Source organism: Mauremys reevesii, linkage group 1, assembly GCF_016161935.1.
Source record: "Mauremys reevesii isolate NIE-2019 linkage group 1, ASM1616193v1, whole genome shotgun sequence".
NCBI classification, from domain to species: domain Eukaryota; kingdom Metazoa; phylum Chordata; order Testudines; family Geoemydidae; genus Mauremys; species Mauremys reevesii.
In genome coordinates this window covers 301932917-301960525 of record NC_052623.1, presented here as the reverse complement: position 1 = coordinate 301960525, position 27609 = coordinate 301932917, and the positions used below count along the sequence as shown (strand labels likewise).

General features: G+C 41.4%; 1 long non-coding RNA gene across 1 annotated transcript in view; it reads left to right on the top strand.

The window, feature by feature from the left end:
* LOC120384769 overlaps positions 1-27609 on the top strand; it is a 96719-nt gene that overhangs the window by 11070 nt on the left and 58040 nt on the right. Inside the window, exon 3 of the long non-coding RNA XR_005589096.1 lies at positions 20067-20198. This is a non-coding gene — a long non-coding RNA (uncharacterized LOC120384769). The remainder of the gene's footprint in view (positions 1-20066; positions 20199-27609) is intronic.

Below are 27609 nucleotides of genomic sequence, written 5' to 3'. Positions count from 1 at the left end.
ATAACTGTGATTTAATATCTCAAGGGATAGCTCAGTGGTTTAAGCATTGGCCTGCTAAACCCAGCGTTGTGAGTTCAGTCCTTGAGGAGGCCATTTGGGAACTGGGGTAAAAATCTGTCTGCGGATTGGTCCTGCTTTGAGCAGGGGGTTGGACTGAATGACCTCCTGAGGTTCCTTCCAACCCTGATATCCTATGAAGGACTGTGAATCTCAGTATTGTGCAGAGAAATAATTGATGGCTTTTAGGCAATGGGATTCCCTAAGTGCAGTAGGGCAATAGATGAAACACATATCCCAATTTTGGCCTCAGACAATCTTGTGATGGAGTACATCAGCTGAAAAGGGCTACTTCTCCATGGCCTTGAAGGTGCTGATGGATCACCGGGGCCATTTCACTGACATGAATGGAGGTAGTCAGGGAAGGTGCATGATGTACGCATCTTTCAGAACACTGGACTACATAGAAAGCTGCAAGCAGCGACTTTCTTTCCAGGCCAGAAGATTCCAATGAGGGATGTGGAAATGCTCAGAGTGATCCTTGGAGACCCCATCTATCCCTTGCTCCCTTGGCCGATGAAGCCTTACACTCGGAACCTAGACAGCAGCAAGGAGTGCTTCAACAACAGGCTCAGCAGGTGCCGAATGACTGTTGAATGTGCCTTTGGCCAATTAAAAGGCTGCTGGTGATGTCTTTTTGGCCAGTTAGACCTCAATGAGGAAAATATTCTGATGGTCATTGTGGCCTGCTGTACTCTGCATAATATTTATGAATCAAGGGGGGAAAAATTTCCCCAGGGATGGACTGCAGCCACTGATTGGCTGGCTCTTGATTTTGAGCATCCAGATACCAGGGCAATTAGAGGGGGGGCTATTCGAATCAGGGAGGCTTTGAAAGAGCATTTTGACAACGATTTCCAGTAATGTGTCGTGATGCATTCAGACAGGCAATGATTACTTGCCACCTTGAAATACCCCTGTATCACTTGCTTCCTCAGGGTTAATTGTATTGAGCAAATACCTGTAGCCACTGTGTTTGAATGTTAGCACTTAATGACAGCACTTGCACCAGGAAGTTTCTGGAAAGTGTAGGGGACAATTTCCTGGTGCAAGTGCTGAAGGAACCAACTAGGGGAAAAGCTCTTCTTGACCTGCTGCTCACAAACAGGGAAGAAATAGTAGAGGAAGCAATAGTGGATGGGAACCTGGGAGGAAGTGACCATGAGATGGTCGAGTTCAGGATCCTGACACAAGGAAGAAAGGAGAGCAGTAGAACAGAGACCCTGGACTTCAGAAAAGCAGACTTCGACTCCCTCAGGGAACTGATGGGCAAGATCCCCTGGGAGAATAACATGACAGGGAAAGGAGTCGAGGAAAGCTGGCTGTATTTTAAAGAATCCTTATTGAGGTTGCAGGAACAAACCATCCCGATGTGTAGGAAGAAAAGTAAATATGGCAGGCGACCAGCTTGGCTTAACAGTGAAATCCTTGCTCATCTTAAACACAAAAAAAACAGCTTACAAGAAGTGGAAGATTGGACAAATAACCAGGGAGGAGTATAAAAGTATTGCTCAGGCATGTAGGAGTGAAATTAGGAAGGCCAAATCACACTTGGAGTTGCAGCTAGCCGGAGATGTTAGGAGTAACAAGAAGGGTTTCTTCAGGTATGTTAGCAACAAGAAGAAAGTCAAGAAAAGTGTGGGCCCCTTGCTGAATGAGGGAGGGAACCTAGTGACAGAGGATGTGGAGAAAGCTAGTGTCATCAATGCTTTTTTTGCCTCTGTCTTCACAGACAAGGTCAGCTCCCAGACAGCTGCACTCTGCAGCACGGTATGGGGAGGAGGTGACCAGCTCTCTATGGAGAAAGAAGTAGTTTGGGACTATTTAGGAAAGCTGGACGAGCACAAGTCCATGGGGCCGGATGCGCTACATCCGAGGGTGCTAAAGGAGTTGGCCGATGAGATTGCAGAGCCATTGGCCGTTATCTTTGAAAAATCATGGCGATCGGGGGAGGTCCCGGATGACTGGAAAAAAGCTAATGTAGTGCCCATCTTTAAAAAAGGGAAGAAGGAAGATCCAGGGAACTACAGGCCAGTCAGTCTCACCTCAGTCCCTGGAAAAAATCATGGAACAGGTCCTCAATCCTGAACCACTTAAAGGAGGGGAAAGTGATCAGGAACAGTCAGCATGGATTCACCAAGGGCAAGTCATGCCTGACTAACCTAATTGCCTTCTATGATGAGATAACCGGCTCTGTGGATGAGGGGAAAGCAGTGGATGTGCTATTTCTGGACTTTAGCAAAGCTTTTGATATAGTCTCCCACAGTATTCTTGCCAGCAAGTTAAAGAAGTCTGGGCTGGATGAATGGACGGTAAGGTGGATAGAAAACTGGCTAGATGGTCGGGCTCAATGGGCAGTGATCAATGGTTCCATGTCTAGTTGGCAGCCGGTATCAAGTGGAGTGCCCCAAGGGTCGGTGCTGGGGCCGGTTTTGTTCAATATCTTTATTAACGATCTAGAGGATGGTGTGGACTGCACCCTTAGCAAGTTTGCAGATGACACTAAACTGGGAAGAGTGGTTGATACGCTGGAGGGTAGGGATAGGATACAGAGGGACCTAGACAAATTAGAGGATTGGGCCAAAAGAAATCTGATGAGGTTCAACAAGGACAAGTGCAGAGTCCTGCACTTAGGACGGAAGAATCCCATGCACTGCTACAGACTAGGGACCGAATGGCTGGGCAGCAGTTCTGCAGAAAAGGACCTAGGGGTTACGGTGGACAAAAAGCTGAATATGAGTCAACAGTGTGCCCTTGTTGCCAAGAAGGCTAATGGCATTTTGGGTTGTGTAAGTAGGGGCATTTCCAGCAGATCGAGGGATGTGATCATTCCCCTCTATTCAGCACTGGTGAGGCCTCATTTGTCGTACTGTGTCCAGTTTTGGGCCCCAGACTACAAGAAGGATGTGGATAAATTGGAGTCCAGCGGAGGGCAACAAAAATGATTAGGGGACTGGAGCACATGACTTATGAGGAGAGTCTGAGGGAACTGAGATTGTTTAGTCTGCAGAAGAGAAGAATGAGGTGGGATTTGATAGCTGCTTTCAACTACCTGAAAGGGGGTTCCAAAGAGGATGGATCTAGACTGTTCTCAGTGGTAGAAGATGACAGAACAAGGAGTAATGGTGTCAAGTTGCAGAGGGGGAGGTTTAGGTTGGACATTAGGAAAAACGCTCGTAAAACCGATTTAAACGCCTAGTGTAGACCAGGCCAAAGTTCCTATAGCTCAAGTGAAGCTGCAACTGCACCGCCGCCTCCTCTCCCTATGGATTCAGCAGCTCCAGCGTACTACGCGGGAGACTCTCTGCTGTGGAAAGCTGGCATGGTCAGCTGGGAAGATGCTGCATGGACTGTGCACACTGAGCAAACAGGAAGAGGCATTTCAAAAATCCCCAGGCCTTTAAATAGGGGAAGTGTGCATACCTGTGTACCTTCAGGTCAGCGGAGTTCAAACTGCTGACCAGAGGGGTCAGGATAGGCATTGTGGGATACCTCCTTGAGGCCAATTAGGGCAACATAACCAAATGCACTGTATCCACTGACACTGTGTCGATCTATCTATGTCACAAAAAACTCTATGCCGCTCATCGAGGTGTTTTTATAATGTCGGTGTAGCAGGGGAGTTACATCAGTAGGAGGAGCATTTCAGTGTGTACACCTCCACTGTTTGTCGATGAAACCGTGTAGTGTAGGCAAGGCCTATAGCTATGAGTATGAATTCTGCCGCTGCACAGGCTTTTTATTTGGAGGGAAGGGAATAACTTGAAGGTTAACCCTGGTTGCTGTTATAGTAGCATTGCTCTCACAGGCACAGACTACCATGACAGCAGCAGTAAGTACTGATATCATGGGGAGATCAAATTCTTCAGCCAGCTTTAATGATACTAGGTGGTTCTTTAACATTTCTGACAGAATATTAATAAACCAGGTAATATGAATAATTCATTTAATGCTGTGAAATATCTTTAGGTTCTGTGTCACATATTTATAAACTTATTTTAGTGCTGTTGCCACAGAAATCTATTTTTCTTCAGTAATTGTTAGAGATACATTTGTTTGTCCTACAGCCATATCACCTTGGGTCATGATCCTGCCAAATCTGATAAACTAAATGAGGTTGAGTTTGGATTGTAGACCCCCAAGGAAAATCTACATGTTGCAGGAATTAGTACTGATGATTCATTAAGTGGCACTTTTCCCTCTGTGTCAGAAACTGAACAAATGTCTCACTATGTTGCTAGAGGGCATTGTGCTGCTGTTGGAAGTGCTGTCTCTTAGATTAAATTTAAAAAAAATGTTTTTTCCCCTTTTTGCAGTGGTGTCAATATTAACCTCTTTGACCTTCTAGTTAATTGCAATTGGTTACGTTATGCCCATGTAAATTTCCCCCTTCATTTTCAGCTGAGTAATGTATTATTCACTTTCTGTACTTAGCTAAATTGTACAATACTGCTTGAGCATTACTACCTTCCACCTCAGAGTTGGTGGCATTTTAGAAGTGGGGGAAGGAAGAGAGGCTCTTATATATTCAGTGTAGCTTGTAAGTGCTTTGAATACTATAGGATTTTTGGAAGAAAGATGCTATGTGAATTTCAGTCAAACTCTTCTACTTCAGAAAGCTCAGTAATTATGTACATCTCAGGCACAATAAACCAAAATGTTACAAATAGGATGTGGCAACATTTTAGGCATGAAACATTTTTTGGCAAAAAATGGAGATTCAGTGACATCAAAACATTTTGCAAATTCACATCAGTCTTGGCAAATTGTTTTGTTAAAAAAATAACCTGAAAAAATGAAAACTGCTTTGTTTCAAAAATGTGAATTGTTGAAACAAACTATTTGTTTTGGTTCAAAATGACTTCTTGTTTCAAAATCCCTTTTATATTTGTTGTAAAAGTAATAAAAAATGTTTTGAAATAGCCATATTCAAAAGGAAATGTTTCAATTTTGCCAAACATTTCATTCAACCAAAAATGTTTGTCTTTTTTATTTATTTTTTTAATTTGACTCACTGAACAAAATTGTTTTCAGTTGAACCTGAAACAATGTTTTTCCCAATTTCTCTTTTTGAATTACCAGTGAACTGAAAAATCCATTATTCACACAGCTTTAGTTACAAAGTATGTTTTACCTTTTTAAAAAAATATTTCCAATTACTGTCGTTGCAGTTATAATCTCAGTACAATCCATTTTAATTTGCTATTCAACTGGGATTGGCCTTTTTCAGAATGGTGCATTCTGGGTTGGGTCTCTCTCCAGCTCTGCTTTTGAAGATGTCCCACTTTGCATAAAATATTTGACTAATCAGTGGGCCAGAGAGAGAGAGAGCGTGAGAATGGCTGTAGAGCTTAATAGTCAAGGCACTGACTTTGGATGTGGGAGACCCAAGTTTAAGTCCTTGCTCAAATGAATATTTAGTTATTTATACAAAGTGTAATAGCTTTAACAGGAGAGAGTCCTACATCACAGTAACCTCTGTCCTGGTGGTAAGGGTATTCTGCTAGGCTGAGGGAGAGCTGAGTTCAAATTCTTGATCCAGAGATTCAAATATGGGTCTCCCAGTAGAGTACCTTAGCCGCTGAGTTAGAAGGTGAGCACCTCCTCCACCTGCCTGATGAATCAAGCTAGAAAATTTTTCTGGACAAAACTACTTGGTCAATGTGAAACTATCTGCCAAAGCTGCATGTTTTGGTGAATAAACTATTTGTCCAAATATTTTTTTCCCAGCTCTAATTATAATTGACCCATGAGTAATTCATAATACATTTCCTCAAATTTTAAAAAGCCCTGGATTTTTCACCCTGATATTTGTACTTTTCAATAGGTTTCAGAAATGTCTGGTAAATTACATAATCTACTATTGTTTGCAGATCACAAGTGATTTTTAGCTCATCAAATGAGTGCTAACTTTTTCCTTCACAAAAAATATATTGTGGATATATAGTTTTTTTTTCTTCACTATATATCCACAATATATTTTTTGTGAAGGAAATTGTAAAATGTAGATCTATTAAAACTAATACCAAGAATATTAAAGGAACTGGCACATGAAATTTCAAGCCCATTAGCAAGAATTTTTAATGAATCGGTAAACTCAGGGGTTGTACCGTACGACTGGAGAATTGCTAACATAGTTCCTATTTTTAAAAAAGGGAAAAAAAGTGATCCGAGTAACTATAGGCCTGTTAGTTTGACATCTGTAGTATTTAAGGCCTTGGAAAAAATTTTGAAGGAGAAAGTAGTTAAGGACATTGAGGTCAATGCTAATTGGGACAAATTACAACATGGTTTTACAAAAGCTAGATCGTGCCAAACCAACCTGATCTCCTTCTTTGAGAAGGTAACAGATTATTTAGACAAAGGAAATGCAGTAGATCTAATTTACCTCAATTTCAGTAAGGCATTTGACACGGTTCCACATGGGGAATTATTAGTTAAATTGGAAAAGATGGGGATCAATATGAAAATTGAAAGGTGGATAAAGAATTGGTTAAAGGGGAGTCTACAATGGGTCATACTGAAGGGTGAACTGTCAGGCTGGAAGGAGGTTACTAGTGGAGTTCCTCAGGGTTCAGTTAAATCTTATTTAACCTTTTTATTACTGACCTGGGCACAAAAAGCGGGAATGTGCTAATAAAGTTTGCGGATGACACAAAGCTGGGAGGTATTGCTAACACAGAGAAGGACCGGGATATCATACAGAAAGATCTGGATGACCTTGTAAACTGGAGTAATAGTAATAGGATGAACTTCAATAGTGAAAACTGCAAGGTCATGCATTTTTGGATTAATAATAAGAATTTTAGTTATAAATTGGGGACACATCAGTTGGAAGTAACAGAGGAGGAGAAGGACCTCAGAGTACTGGTTGATCACAGGATGACTATGAGCCGCCAATGTGATATGGCCGTTAAAAAAAGCTAATGCAGTTTTAGGATGCATCAGGCGAGGTATTTCCAGAAAAGATAAGGAGGTGTTAGTACCGTTATATAAGGCACTGGTGAGACCTCTGGAATACTGTGTGCAGTTCTGGTCTCCCATGTTTAAGAAGGATGAATTCAAACTGGAACAGGTTCAGAGACGGGCTACTAGGATGATCCGAGGAATGGAAAACCTGTCTTATGAAAGGAGACTCTCAGAGCTTGGCTTGTTTAGCCTAACTAAAAGAAGGTTGAGGGGGGATATGCTTACTCTTTATAAATATGTCAGAGGGATTAATATTAGGGAGGGAGAGGAATTATTTAAGCTTAGTACCAATGTGGACACAAGAACAAATGGGTGTAAACTGGACACTAGGAAGTTTAGACTTGAAATTAGATGAAGGTTTCTAACCATTAGAGGAGTGAAGTTCTGGAACAGCCTTCCAAGGCGTGTAGTGGGGGCAAAAGACATATCTGGCTTTAAGACTAAGCTTGATAAGTTTATGGAGGGGATGATATGATGGGATAGCCTAATTTTGGCAATTGATCTTTGATTATCAGCAGGTAAGTATGCCCAGTGGTCTGTGATGGGATGTTAGATGGGATGGGATCTGAGTTACTGCAGAGAATTCTTTCCTGGGTGCTAGCAGGTGAGTCTTGACCACATGCTCAGGGTTTAACTGATCGCCATATTTGCGGTCGGGAAGGAATTTTCCTCCGGAGCAGATTGGCAGAGGCCCTGGAGTTTTTTCGCCTTCCTCTGCAGCATGGGGCAAGGGTCACTTGCTGGAGGATTCTCTGCAGCTTGAGGTCTTCAAATCACAATTTGAAGACTTCAATAACTCAGACATAGGTTAGGGGGTTGTTATAGAAGTGGATGGGTAAATTTCTGTGGCCTGCATTGTGCAGGAGGTCAGACTAGATGATCATAGTGGTCCCTTCTGACCTTAAAGTCTATGAGTCTAATACCGAACAATGAAATCTGTGACTTTTGTATTATTTGACAGTCTGTTGGAGCTTCAGGGTGCTCAAAATTAGTATTAGGCCAAAGCGAATCCATTCTTTTTTTTTAGTAGAATTTGAGGTTTTTTTGGATCTTAGAACTGAACACTTTTAAACAGAATAAGTTACAAGGTATAGTTCTCCAGAAAATTAGGGGAAAAAAATCTTAACCTGGGAAAAACCTGTACTACTCCATAGTAACAAAATAAAGCTAAGACTGAGATCAGTTCATTAGTAAGTTATTTTCTTGGGGTTTTATCAGTGTTGTTACAGATTTTAATTCAATTTGATTATCAAAGTAATCCTCAAGCAAACATTTGGATAAACAGTGAAAAAGGAGCTCAAATTGTTTATACCAATTATTTAATCTTTGGGTTTAGTATTAAACCTTCTTCAGCAGAATGCAAATATTCTAAATTAATTTAGAACATAGAGTTGGAATTACTGGTAAAATCGCATGTCATACAGCTGAATTAACTTAAGAACTATTAACTTTTGTGTGCAAGAGATTGAGAAAAGCTGCTTGATGTTTATTTACATTCCTCACAGGAGGCACTGTGAGGAGTTAGTCTTCAATTTTTATAGGGATTTAGGCATTGTGCTGCATTGAAATGCCTAATAATTTAGGAGCCCACATTCAACAGTATTCCTGCTCCGAAGTGAGGGTGAAAATCCTTTTAAAATTAGATTTAAGCTCCTAAATCAGTTAGGCATTGCAATACCGAGCACTGCAATGCCTAAATACCTTTAAAAATCTGGGACTAAGAGCCCAATCCTGTAAACATGCACCCGAGTAACTTTACAGATGTGCTAAATGGAGTGTCTCACATGTGTGATTACAAGATTGGAGCCTAAATCATTAATGTTTGTAAAGTCCTTTGAAATCCTCAAATACAAGTTGTTTTAGATGTATATTTTTATGATTTGTGTGTGTTTTTCTGACTATCCACCTGATTCTGCCACTCTTACTCAAGATGAGTAGAACCTCAGCCATGCTGGTAGCTTTCAATGGAACTACTTTCATATGTAGTGTACTACTCTGCATGAGTATCGGTGGCAGAACACGAGATTTGTGTAAGGTACTCATTACCTATTACTATTATTTTTATTACTTCTGAGACCATTCAAAATTGGTCCATATATACAGGAAGAGCCAGAACCTCAGAATTTTAGGCTCTGATTAAGTGAGAGGTTAAGTACATGGTTATGTCTATCCCTGTTCAGAGATACTTACAAACATCACAAAAGTTAGTCACTTGTTTAAGTGTTTGTCTAGATAGGGTTGGACTGCTGAACCAGGACTTTAGAAACACATTTGAAAAAAGGAGAGAAAGAAATGCAAAGTACTATTTGCATCCACAGTATGTAGAGCCAAAAAGCCATTATTGAGAAATATGGAGAATGGTTAAAACTTCCCCTGCCGGCAAGCATCTTGAGGAGAAACAATAACACTTTGAGCAAAGTAGAAACCCATAGCAAACATACATCGTCTCATGTCAATTAGACTTGCAGACATCCCTGTATTATTGACTGTAGCTGCAGACAATTCAGATAAAAAAAACTTGGTAATGCATTTACCAGCCATTAAAGATCTATAGCAAGTCACCCCACAGCTCCTAAGTCCTTCCTGACAAACACTCCATTATCACATGGACAGCACTCACATCACAGGAACCAGGACTTCCTGGTGTTCTCAGAGTGTCACCGTGCTGATGTTTGGAAGCACTGGAGCAGCTTAAAAGCATCATCTTGAAGTGCATTTTCTACTGAAAATGTAAAAGAATGCTTTTCACAGTACAAAACCTTTTGAAAGGTTACATAGTATGAGAATGAATGTGTTTGAAATGTACTCAAATGCCTTCAGGCACCTATTGTGCAAAAACAGCTGAAAGATAAAATAACATGGACCTAACTAAGACAGGCACACCGGTTAGTTAGTAACAGACATTTAGCTTGTTCTTTTCCCTTCAGTTCACAAACATGGTTGGGTGAGCCATGAACACCCCACATTATTTAAATTATCTAACCGTGAGGCCTGTATTTTTACATGTTGTTATCATTATAATTCTTATTTAAAAATTATGAACACAAATAATTATGCTCACTGACAAAAATGGTTACTTTTTGTTTTGATTGTTATCTGCCAGCATTATGACACCAGGCAGATGAGGTGATCCGAAAATATCTACACTATGATCCAATTTCTTTCTTTACCAGTATAAATCTCATTAACTGATGGAGTTAGTCTGTGCTTCCAGCAGTACAAATGAGATAAGAATCTGTTCCAATAGTATATATAATTTTGCATTTGAATTAACGCTTTGTGTGCAGAAGATTTTCTAGGTGTGTCTATGAAACTTGATCATACTGTTAACACTTTCACATATCACATAATCTGCCTGAAGTTACGATGCCATCAAAGTCAGGACACAGCGTAACTATTTTATTAAATAAACAAACATGTTTGTGAGCATTACCCTGGACTTATACCCTTGTATAAGGTTATATATTATGTATGAGGTTAGAATATGAAATGTTATAATACTACCTATTTCAATAATTTCTATTTAAACGAGTAATATTACTAAAGAAAGGTCAAAAGATGACAGGCAAAAGCAAGTGAGAGTTATATTAATACCAGCAATTCTTAAGTGAATTTCTTCATTTTTAGGGAAGAAGCATGTTCGCAAATGAGGTGATCCAACTGTTCTCTACTCATGTTGTGAGGGGTTGGATCACAGAAACCCCCTTGGGGCTGCCAACTGATGTGCCAAGACTACTTCTGCCCCTGCTTGCCTGCCCTGGCAGCTTAGGACTTCAGTGCCCTGCCTGGTTTGATCCAGACCCACTAGCCTGCTGCAAACCCAGACCCAGGAGGGAAACTTCTGTTGTCCTATGGAATTGTGGGATACTTTTGGGTGTCTCCTGGGAGCCAAATCAAATATGGCTGCAGCTACACTGCAAAGAAATAGGGGTCAGACCCTGGCTTATCTCAATCTCAGACTCTCCAGCCCTGCAGGATCCTTGAACCCTGGGTCTCAGCTATAGGTTAGAATAATTGCAGGGTAGAAGCAAGGCTGAGTTAACAAAGGACTGTTCTCTCGGGTGGACTTCACTTGAGTAGGGAGGGAAATAGAATTATAGGATGGAGGCTGGCACAACTGATTAAGAGAGCTTTAAACTAGAAATTTGGGGGAGATGGTTGGGAGATGTCCAGGTAATCTCCACGCCGGATTTTAACATTGAGAGGGAAGAAAACGAAGTAAGAAAGGATACAGCTATGGGTAGGAGAACGGACATAAGGAGGAAGGGTAGTGTAGATATCAGTCTAATGGGTGATACTGGCAGTAGAATGTCTGTGCCTAATTGGGTAAAGAATGTGAGAGAAGCCAAACAGCAAAAATTAAGATGTTTGTACACTAATGTGAGGAGCCTAGGTAACAAAATGGAGGAACTAGAGCTATTGGTGCAGGAAGTGAAACCAGATATTATAGGGATAACAGAAATATGGTGGAATAGTAGTCATGACTGGAGTACAGGTATTGAAGGCTATGTGCTGTTTAGGAAAGACAAAAATAAAGGCAAAGGTGGTGGAGTAGCATTGTATATCAATGATGAGGTAGACTGTAAAGAAATAAGAAGTTTCTTATGTGGGGAGGGATAGCTCAGTGGTTTGAGCATTGGCCTGCTAAACCCAGTGTTGTGAGTTCAATCCTTGAGGAGGCCACTTAGGGATCTGGGGCAAAAATTAGTCCTGCTAGTGAAGGCAGGGGGCTGGCCTCAATGACCTTTCAAGGTCCCTTCCAGTTCTAGGAGATTGGTATATCTCCAATTATTAAAAAAAAGTGATGGAATAGATAAGACAGAGTCTTTCTGGGCAAAAATCACACTGGGGAAGAAAGCTACTAGAGCCTCCCTTGGGGTGTGCTATAGACAACTGGGATCTGATTTGGCTATGGATAGAGACCTTTTTAATAAAGTAAATACCAATGGGAATTGTGTGATCATGGGAGACTTTAACTTCCCAGATATAGACTGGAGGACAAGTGCTAGTAGTAATAATAGGGCTCAGATTTTCCTGAATGCAATAGCTGATGGATTCCTTCACCAAATAGTTGCTGAGCCAACAACAGGCGATGCCATTTTAGATTTGGTTTTGGTGAGCAGTGAGGACCACATAGAAGAAATGCTTGTAGGGGACAATCTTGGTTCGAGTGATCATGAGCTAATTCAGTTCAAACTAAATGGAAGGATAAACAAAAATAGATCTGTGACTAGGGTTTTTTATTTCAAAAGGCTAACTTTAAAGAATTAAGGAAATTAGTTAGGGAAGTGGATTGGACTGAAGAACTTGTTGATCTAAAAGTGGAGGTGGCCTGGATTTACTTCAGGTCAAGAAGCCTGCATCCCAAGAAAGGGGGCAAAAACTCATAGGCAGGAGTTGTATACCAAGCTGGATGTGCAAGCATATCAGAAAGGTGATTTTAAAAGCAGAAAGCCTACAAGGATTGGAAGATGAGAGGAATCAGCAAGGAAAGCTACCTTATTAAGGTCAGAACATGTAGGGATCAAGTGAGAAAGTCCAGAAGCCATGTAGAGTTGGACCTTGCAAAGGGAATTAAAACCAATCGTAAAAGGTTCTATAGCCATATAAATAAGAAGAAAACAATGAAAGAAGAAATGGGACTGCTAAACACTGAGGATGGAGTGGAAGTTAAGGATAATTTAGGCATGGCCCAATATCTAAACAAATACTTTGCCTCAGTCTTTAATGAGGCTAATGAGGAGCTTAAGGATAATAGTAGGATGACAAATGGGAATGAGGATATGGAGGATATTACCACATCCGAGGTAGAAGCCAAACTCTAACAGCTTAATGGGACTAAATCAGTGGGCCCAGATAATCTTCATCCAAGAATATTAAAGGAACTTGCATATGAAATTGCAAGCCCATTAGCAAGAATTTTTAATGAATCTGTAAACTCAGGGGTTGTACTGTATGACTGGAGAACTGCTAACATGGTTCCTATTTTTAAGAAAGGGAAAAAAAAGTTATCCGGGTAACTATAGGCCTGTTAGTTTGACATCTGTAGTATGCAAGGTCTTGGAAAAATTTTTGAAGGAGAAAGTAGTTAAGGACATTGAGGTCAATGGTAATTGGGACAAAATACAACATGGTTTTACAAAAGGTAGACTGTGCCAAACCAACCTGATCTCCTTCTTTAAGATGGTAACAGATTTTTTAGACAAAGGAAATACAGTGGATCTAATTTACCTCGATTTCAGTAAGGCATTTGATACGGTTCCACATGGGGAATTATTAGCTAAATTGGAAAAGATGAGGATCAATATGAAAACTGAAAGGTGGATAAGGAAGTGGTTAAAGGGGAGACTACAATGGGTCATACTGAAAGGTGAACTGTCAGGCTGGAAGGAGATTACTAGTGGAGTTCCTCAGGGATCGGTTTTGGGACCAGTCTTACTTAATCTTTTGATTACTGTCCTTGGCACAAAAAGTGGGAATGTGCTAATAAAGTTTGTGGATGACACGAAGCTGGGAGGTATTGCCAATACAGAAAGGGACCAGGATATCCTACAGGAAGATCTGGATGACCTTGTAAACTGTAGTAATAGGATGAAATTTAATAGTGAAAGTGCAAGATCATGCATTTAGGGATTAATAACAAAAAAAATGTTATAAGCTGGGGACGCATCACTTAGAAGTAACAGAGGAGGAGAAGGACCTCAGAGTATTGGTTGATCACAGGATGACTATGAGCCACCAATCTGATATGGCTGTGAAAAAAAGCTAATGCAGTCTTGGGATGCATCAGGTACAAGGCACTGGTGAGACCTCATCTGGAATATTGTGTACAGTTCTGGTCTCCCATGTTTAAGAAGGATGAATTCAAACTGGAACAGGTACAGAGAAGGGCTACTAGGATGATCTGAGGAATGGAAAACCTGTCTTATGAAAGGAGACTCAAAGAGTTTGGCTTGTTTAGCCTAACCAAAAGAAGGCTGAGTGGAGATATGATTGCTCTTTATAAATATATCAGAGGGATAAATACCAGGGAGGGAGAGGAATTATTTAAGCTCAATACCAATGTGGACACAAGCACAAATGGATATAAACTGGCCATCAGGAAGTTTAGACTTGAAATTAGACATAGGTTTCTAACCATCAGAGGAGTGAAGTCCTGGTGAAGCTCCCTCCACTTCCAAGGGGAGCAGTGGAGGCAAAAGACATATCTGGCTTCAAGGCTAAGCTTGATAAGTTTATGGAAGGGATGGTATGGTGGAATAGCCTAATTTTGGCAATTAATCTTTGACTATTAGCGGTAAATATGCCCAATGGCCTGTGATGAGACACTAGATAGGGTGGGATCTGAGTTACTACAGAGAATTCTTTCCTGAGGGTCTGGCTGGTGAGTCTTGCCCACGTGCTCAGGGTTTAGCTGATTGCCATATTTGGGGTCAGGAAGGAATTTTCCTCCAGGGCAGATTGGCAGAGGCCCTGGGGTTTTTTCGCCCTCCTCTGCAGCATGGGGCATGGGTCACTTGCTTTAAAGTCTATGAGTTATGTTAACACTCTCTATTCTGATCACTGATCTGCAAGCACACCATCAGAGAGCCTCCTGGGTTGGTAATGGAGAGCAAACAGATTAAGTCTTTTGCAAAGTCAGCTGCTTCCTGGTAACATGAAGGGCAGGCCGTAAAGTTTTCCCACAGTGCACCACGTTCCTGGGGCGGTCACATTTTGAGGCAGGGTGTTAGGGAATGTGGGATATGGTTACTTTGACTTAGGTTTGCACACTGCAGTGTGGACACCAGAGCCCTAGGTTTGAGCACAGGTCAGAAGTCCTTAACCTAGTGTTAAAATACAAAGTAGATAGTCAAGCCCAGGGTTTCCTAACACAGATCAGCTGACTCAAGTCCCACTAACCCTGGGTTTACACTTCAGTGTAGACATAAGTTTTAATGCCAAATATGAACAGCCTCAATAAGTGCTTCTGTTGATTATCAGTATGAAATGTGAACCTCACTATGTCATAGAAAGCATTACCATGTGGGGAAGACAGAGCACATTGTGCTTTCTCATCTGACAGGTAAGCAGACAACCAGAATTTTAAAAAAGTATGAACTCAGCAATAATAATAATAATAATACATCATAATGGGTTACTCTTGTTCTCCAAAGGTAATGCCTCCATAGATCTGTGAAGTCCCACATTGTTTGAGTCAGATGGTCATAAAACTTATTTAAGCAGTACTTGACAGTTACAGGATGGCCGCACATCTCTCACGCCCTGTGACCTTTTAATACCTTATGCCCTTTCGTAGATTCTAAGTCCAGGAGGGACCACAGTGATCATCTAGACTGACTGACTGTATAACACAGGACACAGAAGCTCCCCCAAATAAATCCTAGAGCATCTCTTTTAGAAACACATCCAATCTTGATTTTAAAATAGTCAATAATGGAAAATCCACCATGACCCTTGGAAAATTTGTTCCAATGATTAATTACGCACCATTAAAAATATATGGCTTATTTCCAGTTTGAATTTGTTTTAGCTTCAACTTACAGCCATTGGATTGTGTCATATATTCCTCTGCTAAATTGGAGTCCACTGTTAATTATTAAATATTTGTTCCCCACTATAAAAACTTAGACTGTAATCAAGTCAACCCTTAACCTTCTCTTTGTTAAGCTAACCCATTGAATATATCACTATCATGTTTTCTAATCCTTTACTCATTTTCATGGCTTTTCTCTGACCCCTCTTCAATTTATCAAAATACTTCTTGAATTGTGGGCACCAGAACTGGACACACTATTCCATGAGCAGTTGTACAGTGCTAAGTATAGGGGTAAAATAACCTCTCTATCCTACTCAAGATTGCCTTGTTTATGTATCCCAGGACTGCATTAGCCCTTTTGGCCACAGAGTTGCACTGGGAGCTCATGTTCAGCTAATTACCCACTCTGACCCTCAAATCTTTTTCAGAGTCACTGCTTCTCAGGATAGAGACCCCCATCCTGTAAGTATGGCCCACATTCTTTGCTCAAAGATGTATAAATTCAACTTTAGCCATATTAAAATATATATTTTTCTTGTACCCACCTTATCCAGCTATCTAGGTCGTTCTGAATCAGCGACCTGTCCTCTTCATAATTTACCACTTCCCCAACTTTTGTTTTGCCTGCAAACTTTATCAGAGATTATTTCAGTTTTTTTCCAGCTCATTGATGAAAATGTTAAATAGAATAGAACCAAGAACCGAATCCTGCAAGACTCTCCTGGGAACACACCCACCTGACGATCATTGTCCATTTACAGTTATATTTTGAGATCTATAAGTGTGCCAGTTTTCAATCCATTTAACATGTGCCATGCTAATTTCATATTGTTCCAATTTTTTAATCTCATGTTGTGCCATATCAAGTCAAATGCCTCACAGAAATCTAAGTATATTACATCCACACTATTACCTTTATCAGCCAACCTTGTAGTCTCATCAAAAAAGATATCTTTAAATGGTCTCCTAGTTCTTCTCTGCATCCAGAAGCCTTAGGACTTGAACTCCAAAGCACCAGGGAGGTGCGGGATTCCCAAGATCACTTAGTACATAAAGTGCTTCAGAGATGTTGCTTTATTCTGCATCCAGTCCTAGCTGGCTGTGTATAACAAGAATTTTGTGGTGTCCACCCAGACTTTCTAGGAAGACACAGTCCCAAATACCACATCTTCCCTTCCAAGCCAAAATCTAATAACTACATTTACTAACAATGTTTCAATTAATCTTTAGGTGCCTTGTGCTGTCACTTGGACTTAAGAGGTTCCCCTGCAACATCAGGCTACTGCTCTCAGAAGTCGTCCAGTCCACTTGTTCTGGTTATGTCATATCCCATGTGTCTATTATCTCAACCTGGTTTCTATTGTCTCAACCTGGTTGTTGCCATGGTTGTTGCCTGTCTGAGATCCTCTTGGGTATAGACTGCTGGGATCTAGCCTGGATATGGATAGAGAACTCTTTAATGTTTTTAAGGAGGTAAATACTAATAGGAACTGTATGATCATGGGAGACTTTAACTTCCCGGATATAGATTGGGGAACAAATGCTAGTAATAATAATAGGGCTCAGCTTTTCCTAGACTTGATAGCTGATGAATTCCTTCATCAAGTAGTAGCTGAACCGATGAGGGGGGATGCCATTTTAGATTTGGTTTTGGTGAGTAGTGAGGACCTTGTTGAGGCAATGGTTGTAGGGGACAACCTTGGCTCGAGTGATCATGAGCTAATTCGGTTCAAAATAAATGGAAGGATAAACAAAATTGCATCTGAGACTAAGGTTTACGATTTCAAAAGGGCTAACTTTACTAAATTAAGGCGACTAGTTAGGGAAGTGGATTGGACTAACATATTTAGGGATCTAAAGGCGGAAGACGCCTGGGATTATTTCAGGTTGAAGTTGCAGGAGCTGTCAGAGGCCTGTATCCCGAGAAAGGGAAAACGGTCCTTAGGTAGCAGTTTTAGTCCGAGCTGGATGAGCAAGCATCTCAGAGGGGTGATTAAGAAAAAACAGAAAGCGTACAAGGAGTGGAAGATGGGAGGGATCAGCTAAGAAACCTACCTTATTGAGGTCAGAGTGTGTAGGGATGCAGTGAGAAAGGCCAAAAGCCGGGTAGAGATGGACCTTGCGAAGGGAATTAAAACCAATAGTAAAAGGTTTTTTAGCCATATAAATAGGAAGAAAACCAAGAAAGAAGAAGTGGGACCGCTTAAAACTGTAAACGGAGTGGAGATTAAGGATAAACTAGGCATGGCACAATATCTAAACGAATATTTTGCCTCGGTCTTTAATGAGGCTAATGAAGGGCTTAGGAATAGTGGCAGAGTGACTGATGGGAATGAAGGTGCGGGGTTGGAAATTACAGTATCCGAGGTAGAAGCCAAACTTGAACAGTTTAACGGTAGTAAATCAGGCGGCCCGGATAATCTTCATCTTAGAATATTAAAGGAATTGGCGAGTGAAATTGCAAGCCCGTTAGCGATAATTTTTAATGAATCTCTAAACTCGGGGGTTGTACCGTTTGACTGGAGATTAGCTAATATAGTTCCTATTTTCAAGAAGGGGAAAAAAAGTGACCCGCGTAACTACAGGCCTGTTAGTTTAACATCTGTAGTATGTAAAGTCATGGAAAAAATATTAAAGGAGAGAGTAGTTATGGACCTTGAGGTCAATGGCAATTGGGACAAATTACAACATGTTTTTTTGAAAGGTAGATTGTGCCAAACCAACCTGATCTCCTTCTTTGAGAAAGTAACAGATTTTTTAGACAAGGGAAATGCAGTGGATCTAATATATCTTGATTTCAGTAAGGCGTTTGATACGGTACCACATGAAGAATTACTGGTTAAATTGGAAAAGATGGGGATCGAAATGAAAATCCAGAGATGGATAAGGAACTGGTTAAAGGGGAGACTGCAGTGGGTCGTATTGAAAGGTGATCTGTCGGGTTGGAGGGAGGTTACCAGTGGAGTTCCTCAAGGTTCGGTTTTGGGTCCGATCTTATTCAATCTATTTATCACTGACCTTGGAACCAAAAGTAGGAGTGGGCTGATAAAATTTGCGGATGACACAAAGTTGGGAGGTATTGCCAATTCGGAGAAGGATCGGGATATCCTCCAGGGAGATTTGGATGACCTTGTAAACTGGAGTATTGGTAATAGGATGAAATTCAATAGTGAGAAGTGTAAGGGTATGCATTTAGGGATGACTAACAGGAATTTTAGTTATAAGCTGGGGACGCACCAGTTGGAAGTAACGGAAAAGGAGAAGGACTTCGGAGTCCGGGTTGATCACAGGATGACTATGAGTCGGCAATGTGATGTGGCCGTTAAAAAAGCTAATGCGGTCTTGGGATGCATTAGGTGAGGTATTTCTAGTAGAGATAAGGAGGTGCTAGTCCCATTATATAAGGCGTTGGTGAGACCTCATTTGGAGTACTGTGTGCAGTTTTGGTCTCCCATGTTTAAGAAGGATTAATTCAAACTGGAACGGGTACAAAGAAGGGCCACTAGAATGATCCGAGGAATGGAAAGCCTGTCGTATGAAAGGAGACTTGAGGAGCTCGGTTTGTTTTCCTTAACCAAAAGAAGGTTGAGAGGAGGTATGATTGCTCTCTTTAAATATATCAGAGGGATAAATACCCGGGAGGGAGAGGAATTATTTCAGCTCAGTACTAATGTGGACACGAGAACAAATGGATATAAATTGGCAGTCGGGAAGTTTAGGCTTGAAATTAGACGAAGGTTTCTAACCATCAGGAGAGTGAAATTCTGGAACAGCCTACCGAGGGAAACAGTGGGGGCGAAGGACCTCTCTGGCTTTAAGATTAAGCTTGATAAGTTTATGGAGGGAATGGTTTGATAGGATAACGTGATTTAGTCAATAGGTCAATAACGTGCGACCACTGGTAATTAGTACCGAGGGTCAATGTTGGGATATTGAAAGTCTTTTTCCTGAGTGTCTGGCTGGAGAGTCTTGCTCGTATGCTCGGGGTTCAGCTGATCGCCATATTTGGGGTCGGGAAGGAATTTTCCTCCAGAGTAGATTGGCAGTGGCCCTGGAGGTTTTTCGCCTTCCTCCGCAGCATGGGGCAGGGGTCACTTGCTGGAGGATTATCTGCTACTTGAAGTCTTTAAATCAGGATTTGGGTACTTCAACAGCTGAGTCAAGGGAGAGAATTATTTCAGGAGTGGGTGGGTCAGCTTTTGTGGCCTGCATCTTGCGGGAGGTCAGACTAGATGATCATAATGGTCCCTTCTGATCTTAAGTTCTATGATTCTATGATTCTATGAAAATAGCATACTCAGTGCCATTTATCTTCCCCCAGTCTGTGATTTGGAGAAGGTGTCATCTATCCTTCCATAGTATTTGCACGTCTGTGGTGACTACCTCGGGATACATGCCTGTGGGTTCATACCCCACTGCTGGTACCCTGTGATGTTCAGTGAGAACTCCGTGCTTAAAGTGCTTATAAAAGATCTGTTTTTTTTTCTGTGTCTGGATCCAGCTGGCTCCGGTTGCCCAGAGTCTTTCTGGGAATCTCAGCCCTTAAAGACACAGTCTCCAATACCACAGGAGGAGAGAATGTCAGCAAGACCGTGGAGGCAAAACATTAAGATAACAAGAGTTACGGTAACAGGTAACCCCTTTTTTTCCTTCTTGCCTTTGCTTCACTGTGCCACTCTGTAGGAGACTAGCCACCAGTGACATTATACAGGAGATGGACTGTGGAGCTCCATTAGTTGAACAACCCTCCTAAAAGCAGCAACTACAAGTGAGCTTAGATGACTGCAAATGGTCTGATAGATCTCTTGTCAGATGCTATTTAGGCAAGAGTGAGTCCTTCAGCAATCTTTGCACTCAGGCTGTAGATTCATAGATTCTTAAGCTGGAAGTGACCAGTGTGATCCTCTAGACTGACCACCTGCATAGGGCTATAGGAACTCCCTAATTTAATTCCTGTTTGAACTAGACAATTGCTCTTTGAAAACATCCTGACTTCTCCTAGAAGCTACAGAAAAAAACTACATGGGTTGATTTAGATTAAAATCAACACAGTTTTCATGAGAAATATTGGACGAGACTTCAGAGCCCTCTGATTCTTATAAAAAGATTATACTAGGTGTGTTTGCCTTAAATGACTGCAACTCCTAGATCCTAGGGCAACCACTAAGAAAGACCTTCAGTAAAAAGTTGGTATATCTTAAAGGCTCAAAGGGCTCATCCATAAGCCCGTTCAACTTTAAATTTAAAACCCTCAGATCACTAGGCTTCTGAATAGGGGGATATAAATCTGCAAAGCCTTTCAAATATTATTTTACCATGGGATGAACAAATTCCTTTCATGGGGACATAAGAAGAAATAGCCACTAGCTATGACTTAGCTGTTGCCAGAGATGATTTTTAGACATGAATAGAGCAAATAGATAATAATAAAATACCTGGGAATGAATTGTGCTGTGCATATACCTCTAGAACAAAGATTACTTGTATCCGTCCAGGTTCTTATATGGTTACCCGCCCTGTAGTAGCTTTAATGGAGTTGGTCAACATTTTGAAAGTTGCAGTTAAGAAAGACAGATAAGTTATTTGAAAAAAAATCATGAAAATGTTTCCCTTTTTGCATCCAGTTGTAATCTTTATCTTGTTGAATCTTTCTCAATACAATAGAGATAAGATGGAAGGAAAGACACTTACAGGGAAGCCCTTTTCCCCTAATGTAAAAAAAAGATCTCTTATAAGCATTTTAGTTCTTATCTAAACTGCAACCCCTTTTCTGATAAATTATGTTTGGGAGACTTTGCTTGGCAAGAGTCAGACACAGAGGGATCGAATGGCAACTCAAGCTGATCAGAACTTTGGAAACATTGATTATTGGCCATGGTGGTATTTTTTTGTCGGGGGAGAGGGGTAAGTGTCAGACTCAGCATTCTTGAAATCACCCGATGTGCCATTCCCAGAGATGGATTACTTCCTGAGGTACAGTGAGGAGGAGAGCCTGCTCAGCTAGTATATAACAGCCATATTGTCTGTAAGAATCTGAATGTGTTTCCTTCCTTTCTATGCAAGGAAAATTTGAGAGCCAGTCTGGTGGCTACAATATGTATGCAACACCTCAACTTCTGGGGCTGCCTATGAGAAAGCAAAGGTCCCAAATCAACCCTCAGACTATGTTGGAGTCACCTGTACTCATCATTCTCCAAGGTACTGGTTGTAAGAATAATTTTCCCTCCAAGAAATTATCTGGCTGCATCCACCACATGTCAGAATCTTTGAACTTCCTGGAGTGGAAAACAGCCATGACCAAACTGTTATCAGAAGGCTCTACAAACCAATTCCACCATACGATCAAAGAACACATCCAGAGCCTTTAGAAGCAGTGAGGAAAGTACAGGATGCCATCAGGCCCAATACCCCAAAGTAGAATCCAACTAGTCCATCTAGTATGGACTTAATTTGGCTCATTACTTGGAGACTATCATGAAACCTTTCCTGGGACAGGCAGTCTAGAGTTCTTGTGGACTAAAGGGTAGATCCTCTACACGCAAGAACCTCTAGATATCAGAGTATCCTTCTTTGTATTTACTCTCAGGCCAAGGGATTTGATAATAAAGAAACACTGCAAAAGCGTATGACCAATGAAGTTGTAAAACAGGGCTCTTATTATCTAATTACACTATCTATGTCTAGAGCCAGTCATCTAAGTAAGGATACTCCTGTATACCCCAATGAAGACAATAACCCTTGACCACCTCCAAATATTTAGGCCCTGAGTCAGCAATGCGCTTAAGACTATGCTTAAGCACATGAGCAGTCTCATCAACAATGCTGCGAGTACATTGAATACCCTGTGGTAGAGTACTGCCACTAGAGAGTAGTACCTTGCACTGGTAGTGATGGGTGCTGCTCTGAACACGAAGTTCTTCCTAGATCTTCCAAATACTGCACATAGTAAGTCCATTTTAAATTATAAAAAATAGTGCAGTCGGTGTTTCCTGCTTCTTACATTTGTTGAGAAATCAGTTACAAATTTAATCACAAGTCTACTAATACACTCTGTACGTTAGTACTTAGAAAACCAAATAACAGGAACTCTTCATTTCCTCACATTAAAAATTATTATTCTGGGGTCCTTAGAACAGGTCTATTTTATAGCCAATTTTAAGAGTGAGAAAAATATATAGCTGCAACCTACATTGGATGGTAAAAACTCATGTGCTGGTGGACAAATTTAATCGAACAGTTTAGTAAGAAACATATATAGCAGTAAGGAACAGGGAGAAGTGTTATAATCAGATACTGTAGCATTAAGACCAAAGAAGTCTATGGGCCATTAATTTATATTTACACACTCCACTCCCATCAGATCAATAAAATATTCAGACAGTATTGGCACATACTTTTGACAGATGAGATGCTGGAGGGAGCAGTCTACCTTCCATTTCTCATACACAGATGAGAAGTTTGAATCTTACTGACTCAATCTGCCAGTGATTCAATGACACGATGACCCTCCTGACTCAACCGATTTAGCTATAAATAATGCTAAAACCAGTGCTTTCCGAAGGAGTGGTAGTTTCTCCTCCTCAAAATATGCACAATGCTAAGGGCTAGATGGCACAGTCAGTCAATGCACTGTTCTTTCATTTCTGGTGGGCTTTGTTCAGATACAGCCACAGTGCACAGGATAGTGTTTTCATTCTAGTCATCATCACATAGTCACATCATGAAAGCCGTAGCAATTAAACCCTTGCGTGGCTGGCAGCTTCTTCTCTAGGAGATTTCAAGAAAAGGGTACTTCAGAGGCACTGTCACAGGCATGTGGGGGCCCTGTCTGCACTATGCATTGATCCAACCAGTGTTATTAATTCTTCATTTCCATAAGTGCTAAATTAACTGATGTTAATTTAGAATAAGAATAAGACAACACAGTCCAATAACAAGATAAAAGCAATTTGTCCGGCAGCATTACTTATTTAAGTTTAACGTGGCAAAGAACCACAGACCTTTCTTTTCTTCTCTTCAGCCCAGTGTCTCCCTCAATTCTAGACGTCTGGGCTGCTCTCCTCTCTCTGCAGCTCATGGAGGCCGATCAGTGTTTTGGAACCACAAGGTCTGGCCATGCCACCTCTGCTCCCACTTGCTGCCAGAATCTCTGTGTCTGCGGCAGCAGACAGTGGTGGTTTCTTTTGCTTACTCCTCCTATTTCAACTTTTCTGCCCTATTTTTGGACAGTGGGGAGCAGTGCTCTCTCCCTCAGCATTCCTCCTCCCACCAAAAAGCTGCGACTCCAACCAGGGAAAAATGGACCAGGAACCCCATTGCAGAGTAGAGAGAGGTTCCAAGTGTGGAGGAGGACCCTGACCATTCGACTCAGGGAGTCAGTCTGAGGGGACCCCCAAAGAACAAAGAGGGGAGCCTTGTGACATGACTAGTACCTCCCAAGTCTCAAAGTGGGTCCTGAGCACTCTGGGAAAGAAGCAGGATTTCTAATCAGGTCCCCTCCCTCCTGAGCCAACCAGGAGGACTCTGACAATGAGTTCCCCCTTTCCAGGGGGAATGGGACACAGTGCGGGGGGGAGGATTCTGAGATAGAGCTCTTGAGAGGGTTCCAGGCTCTACGGAAGGCAAACTGCAAAAGGTCTCACCAAATCTGCAATAGAACTTTTGTGCTCCTAAAGCATGCAGAAGAGTTTAAAATCTAAAAAGGCTAAAAAGGGAAAGAAAAAATCTAGGCAATATCAGACCTCTGACTCCTCTCCCTCCTTCTCTTTCTCCCCTTCCTCCACTGAGAAAGTTGATCTGTGTGGCTCTGACTCCAAGCAGGATGGTGGGAAAATAAAGCAAAGATTTTTTCCCACTCCCCCCCCGAGAAATTTCAAGCCATGTGCAGCAAGGTTGTCGCCGCAATTCAAATCCAATCAGCACAGGTTCCTAAGAATAAGCCTCAGAGTAAAATTTCTTCCCTGAAACTCCTCTCCTGAAGCTTCAGCACCCCTTCACTCCTCTTCTGAGGAAATGATTAGTGATGAATGGATCAAGGCTGATAAGGGTAAGCGTATTAACAAGAGTGACCTCAGGCTTTGTAACATTCAACAGCTAAAGGGCGGTATTGTGGTGATACCGAAGGTTGAAGCTGCTGTGGCAGCCCTGGACAGGGATATAGTTATTCCCTCAGAAGGGGAGTTCTACGCTAAGGATTCCACAGATAGAAAAATGGAGGCCACTCTCAAAAAGGCCTTTGAAGCTTTCTCCACTACCCCCTGAGCATCCCTGCCAGCTACCTGCTTTGCAGGAACATCTCTTGCCTCACTGGAAGATCTCCAAGCCCTTAAGGACAGAGATCACCCTGACTTTAGGTCCGTTTTAAAGACATTCTTCCTAGTAACAGTATTTGTAGCTGACACCTCAATGGATTCGATGAGGTTCGCAGTCCCAGCAATGGCTTCCAGCTCAGTAGCCAGGTGCCACCTATGGCTCTGACCCTGGATACCCGCTCTAAGCAGGTCCTATGCTTGGCCAAATTTACAGGCTCCCTCCTTTTTTGGAGACAAGCTGGATAAGGTGGTAGCTGAAAATGCCACAAAATCCAGTCTCTTCCATCTTCACTAAGTGTCCCCTTCAGACAGAGGAGCTCCTTTCTCTCCTCATTCTCACAGAGATACCAGCAAAAGGACAACAGATGCCCTGGGAGAAAACAGCACAATCAAGGTCCAGGGGAAAATCCAGAGGGACCTCAGGACCCTCCTCCCCTAAATACACTTTATGACAAAGATTACACAGTCCTCCATCCTGAACTGATGCTAGAGAGCAGGATTTCCCATTTCCTAGAGGAACGGTTTTCATCAACCACAGACAAGTGGGTCAGGGAAATGGTAAGCAGGGATACTCCCTCAAGCTGTGGGCTCCACCCCATCTGTTCTTCATCCAGTCACACAGCTCCAACAACTTTGTTAAACACAATCTGATCCAGAATGAAATATCTCAATTTCTGGACATGGGAGTGATAAGAGAGGTTTCTGTTTCCTCAGAAGAAAGACTCGCTGGGTTCTACTCCATCTTCTTCATTGTACAAAAGTAAACAAAAGACTCCACAAGTGGATGAAGAAAATGAAGTTTCAGATGGGCTCTACAGTGTCACCCCTGTTATCTTGATTTCAGTAGACCTAGCAGACATACATCTCTGTGCCTTTGCAAGCTACTAAGGCTCACTTATGGCAGGAAACATTGTCAGTAATGAATGCTACTGTTTAGCCTGTTGTCGGTCCCCTGGGTTTTGATGTTCATAATAGCCAGACTCAGGTGACAGGGAACTTACCAGTACCCTGATCAGACCTCCAGTCAGAGTGCAAAGGGCCATGTCTCAGAGCCTGAATCTCCTTCAGACACATGGCTTCATCACCAATGCCAAGAAAACTCTGGTTCCGTCCTCCAGAATAACACACCTGCAGCGGAACTAGACACTTCAGTAGCAAAAATCATTAGAAAGATTTGAGAAAATCCAGGAACTTATTTTCTTGCTCTTATTTTTCTTGTTAAAAAATGACAAATAAATGATGGCTGAGGGAGATGACTACATCGTATATGTGTATATTAAGAATGATAAAAAGAAATTAATGCATTTTGCTATGATTTACCCTATTACTTCATCATTTCATTATTTTTTCTTTAATAAAATTAGCTCTCACTCAGCTAATTAGGCAAATTGGCTCAGTCTTGTCTGTTAATCACACAAGATTAAGAACATTGTTTTCATCAAGAAAAAACTCTGATTTAATAAACAATTGAAAGAAAATAAATAATCTTAATGAGATTAATATTTCCCTTCCCTACTGCTCTTTATAAAAGAAATTAGAGGTACACGTTTCAAAACTACCTAGAATACTTAGGAACCTAAGTCCCATTTTCAAATATGATTTAAGCACTCAGGAGCCTATATTTCATTGAAAATCAGTGAGAATTAGAGCTTGTTCACACAGACATGTAGGGCTTGTCTAAACGTAAAATGCTACACTGCTGTAGCGCCTCAGTGTAGAAACTACCACCACTGACAGGAGGGATTCTCCCATTGGCATAGGTAATCAACCCCCCCACCACCCACCCGAGATGCAGTAGCTAGGTTGATGGAAGAATTCTGTCAACCTATTGCTGTCTACACAGGTACTTAGGTAAACTTAACTATGCTGCTCAGGGGTGTGGATTTTTCACATCAGGCCTTAGTGCAAAGAAATCTGGGGTGTAAATCTGTGAAGCATTAGCCTGCCACTCACTAAGTCTCCATGTGGACAAGTCCTTAGGCTCCTAAATTCCTTGGGCACTTTTGTAAATGTTACTGCAGACGTACTGTAATTCTTTAGTTTACAGACACCATCTTGTAAACTTGCAGTGCAGAATGAAGAACTGGTAGCCAGACTGGCCACAAGTGTCCTATACAACATTCTCTACGGCTCTGCCAGTCTAATCCTGGGCCTTTTCTGATTAGAGACTGGAAACTGTTCTAATTTATAGTGTTTTTTCTGAAGGCAGCTACATTTTTATTGTAAAAATAATTTCACATATGATGACACCAGATCTACCTCCTTGACTTAGTTTCCCAATAGTATTCATTTCATGCAATATAGCAGGAAACTAGGCGGAACGTTAATTCTGGCATCATCGCAAGTGACCTGAAAACACTGCTGAAATTTAAAAATACAAGTAAATGTATGTACTTTTATTGTCTTTTTTCCTCTGTAGTCACAAACCTTGCAACCTTTCCTCAGGTACAACTCCAGTTAAAGTCAATGGGAGTAGTGTCCTAGTAAGATCTGCAAAATTCCTGTTTACTGTAATTGGAGTGTTACCTGAGTAAGGGCTAGGGTTTATCTCTCAGGGACAAAAGATCTTAAGTAAGAATTGAAATCTTAAATTAACTTTTTGCAGTACAATACAAATCTCAGACTCAATGAAAAAACCCATTAAGGGCTCTCTCGTGAGCAGCTTAACGTGCCCATACAGGAAAGTAAGGAGGAAAAGGTGACCCACCCTTACTTTTGGGATATCCTAGATAT